The sequence below is a fragment of the Rhopilema esculentum genome, chromosome 7 (genome assembly GCF_057945365.1).
Source record: "Rhopilema esculentum isolate cy_ngs chromosome 7, ASM5794536v1, whole genome shotgun sequence".
Taxonomy (NCBI): Eukaryota; Metazoa; Cnidaria; class Scyphozoa; order Rhizostomeae; family Rhizostomatidae; genus Rhopilema; species Rhopilema esculentum.
Genome location: NC_142821.1, coordinates 13,687,187 through 13,693,186, shown reverse-complemented (window position 1 = coordinate 13,693,186; position 6,000 = coordinate 13,687,187). Strand labels below are relative to the sequence as shown.

The 6,000-nt window shown below is 37.7% G+C and overlaps 1 protein-coding gene across 1 annotated transcript in view; it reads left to right on the top strand.

Annotated features, from left to right (window-relative positions):
• LOC135683134 (xanthine dehydrogenase) overlaps nt 1-6,000 on the top strand; it is a 39,187-nt gene continuing 33,187 nt past the window's right edge. Inside the window, exon 1 of the mRNA XM_089109221.1 lies at nt 1-139. The gene's annotated coding sequence lies outside the window, so the exon portion shown is untranslated. The remainder of the gene's footprint in view (nt 140-6,000) is intronic.

Genomic DNA, 6,000 nt, shown 5'->3' with positions numbered 1-6,000 from the left:
TTCAAGACAATGCGAAGCTCGTTCCAGTCTTTTTTATAGATCTGTGGTGAAACTAGCGGTTAGCTAAGTGAAGTGAAATAGTAAGTTGTTTTCCTTTGCTGTGCAAGGTTTCAGGTTTGTGCTCTGTGCAAGGTTTGAGGTATGTGCTCGTCCTACTATTTGATTCTACTTATTTTTATTTTATTTTTGCCTCGTGATAAATAGGCCTGTAACAAGACTACTTGCATCCTTCAGATATACACTTGTGGTGTATGGACACGTTGTCAATAATGGCGGCTCACAGTGGCCAAGGGCGATAAATCTTCGAAACAAAATTACTAGGTGAGGGGGGCTTCGTTGCGAGTGACTTCGGCAGGAAAACAATGCGTCATTTCAATGGCCTTGGAGTGAAAATAAATTTGAAGTATTGTTCTACTGTTTTGAGAACAAAAAATACGGGGAAACATTTAACCAATATTCAAATTTGAAGCAGTGCTTAAATGTTTTACTGAATTTCCTACTTTAAACAGCAAACTAATCATTTAATTTTACCACTGCGGAAATTTATCGCCTTAGACCCTTGGTCACTGCGAGCCGCCATTTTTAACTACCGTTTCCATACTTTTGTACCCCAAGTGAACAGATTGGAAAAATGTCTGCCGCTGGTCATAGTATCGCAGGCTTATGTGCACATTTGCAGGTTCTTCAATATCTGACACGTGCCCAGAAAAATCATTTGACTGCAACCCTCCTCTAGATGTACGGTCAGTTTTTTTAGACATTTCGAAAGCTTTCGATAGTGTATGGCACGATGGATTGATCTACAAATTACAGCAAAATGGTGTCTCTGGGCAGTTTTTATCACTGATTCGCAGTTTTTTAAAAGACCGCATGCGGCGTACTGTCTTGAATGCCAAAACATCACAATGGGGCAAAATTGGTGCTAGAGTTCCACAGGGGTCGATTTTAGGTCTCCTTTTCTTCCTTGTCTACATCAATGATCTGACAACAGATCTCAAATGCAATGTTAAAGCCTGGTTCCCACTTGTCGTAATTTGTGTAAAAATCAGGGAAGTCGGCGACTATCCTGCTTCTTACGTTTCTGCATTCAATGTGTTTACACTTGTCATGAGAGTCGCCGACTTACATGCTTCGTGGCGCGCCAACTAAAGCTTAAAAAAGCGCGGCAATCAAGAAATCATTCAAATCTTCAAGATGGCGGCTGCAAACAATCGAGTGATACTATATGGCAAACTTCTGATGCTGATTGCCATCATCCGTTCGCGGATAGCCCTCAGCAAAAAGAAGACAAAAACGAAAAGAAAACGGAGATTTTGGGTACGACCTCATTCAGGGGCGGATCCAGACAAAAATTTGACATTCTCAAAACCCATTATAACCGACCGACCACGCCCATTTCCCGGAAACGCCCAATAAATTGTTTTCTGTCTTTTATAGATGCAATGATTAAAATTATTGAAATTTTAAGAGGAGGAATAGAAACAAACAATAAGAAGTGGCAGACACCCAGGGGGATGAAGGGAGGTAGTTGTCCCCCAACATTTTGGGAAGACAGAGGTCTTTTATTCTAAAAAGAATGGACAAATGTGATGTCATCTTATCAAAAAACTAGGCTTGCCCCCTCATATTATTGCCCAAAAAACAACAATGATGCAACATTAAAGAATTGCTTAATAAGCATAGCAACACTAGTAATTAAAAATTGGGTAATGCAGGGAAAAATAACACAAAGATCAAGACAAAATGTTTGTGGCAAATTGTGCTTGGTTTTCTAATGGTTTAACATGTGGAATTTTATAGAAAGAAGTGTAGTTTTGTGGACATCCAAATTATTGATAAAAATTTAAGGACACAAGATTCATCATAGAAGAGAATTATTAACGAAAGTTGACCAATGAAATTACTAAAAATGCAGGCACTTTTCAGAGCATACAAGCCACAGAAACTTAGACAAAGAATTGGGTAAAAACCTTTTCTAGTAACAAAAATAGACTGCTAAGGCTAGTCAACTTCTTTCTGGATGCTAACTCTCTTAAATGCATCATATCTTTTGGCATATGATAATTGCACTGCTTTAGAGTAAAATATTTCTGCATCAAAGTCAAAGTCTGTATATCTGTTTCAGATTTGTTGTTCATCATTTGGAAATACATGGAAGAAAAATTACTTTGGGATGACTGTCTATTTAGTAGATCCATCAAATTTAATTTTGAATCTTCTGAGGCCTGACACTTTATACTAAACTTCCCTTTGCTTAGCTTTCAGAGGCACTTTCTTTTGAAGAAAATGAATATATTTTTTTGGCTTCATAATCTTTCCTTCCACAGATGCAATAAACCTTGTTCATTATTGGCTTAGTATCAATGTTTTTATAATAGAACACAACAGCCCATCATAGCACAAAACTTTTCACCAAAGGCTGTGACAACAAATCCTATTCTGCTTGGTAACAATATCAGTAACAAGAAAGTAAGAAAGTAATGACTTCTCTAACTGTTAAAATCTCTCTTAACTTTTTTACAGTTAGTTCTTTAAATTAAATTACAGCAAAAGTGAAATTCAACTTGCAAATAAATAGCATGTTATCTAAAACAAATTAAATAGCTATTAAAACAAACTAAAATGTATCCATAAACATTATATTACAAAGATAGACAACCATTGAATCATTGAATGAATATTCTAGTTCTAGTTAAATTCAGAACCACCTGAGTACTGCCTAGGCCATTCCCTAGTCAGCGAAAAAAAAATACTCCTCGATGGTATCCAAAGCACAATCGGTCAATAACTCTTTCAATTCTTCCAATACATCCATACTTGCAATGGGTTCTTGTGAAATTATTCTCTAATCAAGCACAACCAAGCACTGCCACTGCCACTGCCACTGTAGTCTGGAGTCGTTTGTGGATTCTTGATCACGTGAAGTTTGTGTTCCCTGTCAAATTTCGCTACTTGGTGGACCAGCCCACTAACTTCTCAAGATTCTCAAACTGCGACGTAGGCAAGACCTCACAAAATAAATGTTAAACATATGCCAGATATACCCTAATAAAAGTGAATGGGTTTAATACGTCATTCTGGCGAATTTTCCTCTCGTTAAAATCTTTCAGGTCGACCTCTTCTTAGGGACAAAAATGAATTGAAATTCTCTGCGTGCACATGCAGAAACTGCGTGCAACTTTCTAAAAATGTGAAGGAACTTCTCAAAATGCATGGCAACAGTCGATAAACATTCTCAAAATCATGCCTAGATACAGGACGCGGCGCAGCCTCTTACTACTCTCCTGGGTACTAGGTTTAATGAGGGAGAATTTGGTTTTTCATCGGAGAAGATCTAAAATTGTTTCGCAAAGGTAAAACGGAGTAAAATATATCAAATACTGCGATGGTGTAGAAATAAATACCTAAAATACATAATAAAAAGATGTATGCTTATCTTGAATCTTAAACCTGAGCTCATTCATTACTTTTAGTATTTTAATTAGAATAATCAAACTCAATTGAGAATGTTGAGAATGTCTCGATCCACCCCTGACCTCATTTGAAGGAGAGAAAGAACCACGGACAATTTCATACACTGTTCAGCGAACTTAAAAAGTTCGACAGGGAATATTTTTTCAGGTATTTAGGCCAAGTTTATGCATGATAATTTTATGACTTTTTAGTTGTTCATTTTGCAACAAAGTTTTGAATTTTGTAACTTAGTATTCCCTGTATACCTATAACATCCTATCGATAGACCCAACATATATTTGTGGATATAGATGTTATAGATGCACGGAAATTCTTTTATAATTTCCATGAAATCATCGTCGCCTAGTGTCGACTTTTCGGCCAGAGACAGGAAATACTCGTGCTTTGTATCCACCATTATGGTTTGAGAATTGATGTAGGACGCGGTGACTTGGTAACTAGCAAAGTGGCAGTAAAGTCGGCGACTATTATGCGCAGCGTTCACACTGGTCGTAATTCGCATAAGAGTCATACAAGTCGGGGACTTGCCTGCCTCAAATAGAACGCATTTCTATTTGGCAGGGAAGTCGGCGACTTCAGGAACAGCTTATGAAAACACGTTCACACTTGTCGTAAAACGCATATAAAGCAAGACAGTCACCGACTTCCCCGATTTTTACGCAAATTACGACAAGTGGGAACCAGGCTTAAGTTATTTGCCGATGACACATCGATTTTTTCTGTTGCTCACAACCCAAATGAATGCGCTGCAGATCTGAATCATGACTTAGATCGTATCAAACGTTGCGCACATGACTGGAGGATGTCGTTCAATCCTGACCCGGCGAAGCAAGCAGTTGAAGTGACATTTTCTAGAAAAAAGATTCCCGTTGATCACCCGCCTATATTCTTTAACGATGAAACTGTCATGAAGGCTGACGAACACAAACATCTAGGTGTAGTGTTTGGCAACCGTCTTACGTTCTCCAGTCATATTCAATCTGCAATCAATAAAGCGAGACGTGGGGTTGGTATGCTACGGTTCCTATCTGATTACCTGCCAAGAAAGACTTTAAACTCTCTTTATAAACTCTATGTTCGGCCCCACCTTCACTATGGTGACATTATTTATCATATCCCGCAGAAAGTGTGTGACTTCAGCCATGAAATCCTCTTACATCGCCAAATGGAAAGAATTGAATCAGTCCAGTATTCTGCTGGCTTAGCTATAACAGGTGCATGGAAAGGTACTGCGAGAAATAAAATATACGAGGAGCTTGGCTGGGAATCTTTAAATGACAGAAGGTGGAGTAGGCGTCTAATTCTCTTCTTTAAGTTCATTAATAACCCTTCTCCGGAATATACAAGACATCCTTTCCACAAATTCGTTTGCCAACTTACGCCCTTAGAAATTTCTGCTGTCGTTGGACGAATAAATGCAAGAACAGAGCGCTTTCAGTCAAGCTTCTACCCAAATTGTTTACAAGAATGGAATAGCCTTGCCTTTGAGATCAGAGAATCGCCTACAGTCAGCTTATTCAAAAATAGAATATCTTTTCTTATCCGCCCTGCCCAGAAGCCTCTTTATGGAATTTATGATCCAAAAGGTGTCGCCATTCTCACTCAGCTACGCGTAGGCCTCAGTAAACTAAATTCACACAAATTCAGTCATAATTTTCGGGACATTTCGAACATTTCAAACCCATCAAAATAAACCCTTGTGCATATTATGTTGTATGGTGACAAAAGATTTTCACATGATGAAAATAAAAAAAAATTTAGAATCAACACTAAAATTCATTCATACATCAGAATGTTTCTTATAGCACCAGAAAATATCTAACATTTCATCCTTCTCTATTTATCTTTTATCATAGAATGTATAGTACTGTAGAATCAGCACTAAAGACTACACCAAAATCTTGTCCTAGTTTTTATCTTCTTTTCAAGTTGTAGCCTCTTTGTCTTTTGATCGAACCAGCTATCCGCACGGACTAAACAAGATTTTGGTATAGCCCTTGGTGCTACTGTATTGTTTTTTGTTAAGGTCAATGGGTAGCCATGCCTGTCATGCTCCCATTGGCATCGTCTTTGTAATCTTGTTCTTGTAAAATGTACTTTTTTAGACTGTGTATAAAAAAAATGCTTGTATGATTGTTAGTGGGAAAATATTCCCTTCAAGGCCACAGCTGATCTTTTATGAGGATTGAAAAATTAAATTGTGCGAAGTTAGCACGGCGTTCTACGGCAAATGCAAACTCAGTTTGCACAATTTAATTTTTCAATCCTCGTAAAAGATCAGTTGTAGCCTTGAAGGGAATATTTTCCCACTTACAAGCATGCAAGCATCGTATTTAGAGAATCTCCCTGGACTATCCCTCTCTCAATCTTCACATCTCCAAGAATGTCATTTCCAAATGTCAGCTCAACTTTCCAAGATTTTATGCTTTCTTTCACAATTCTTCTAATCTCTTCATTTATACCTAGATTTTCCAGACATTCTAAAATCCATGAATGGGGAACTAAATCGTATGCTTTTTTATAATC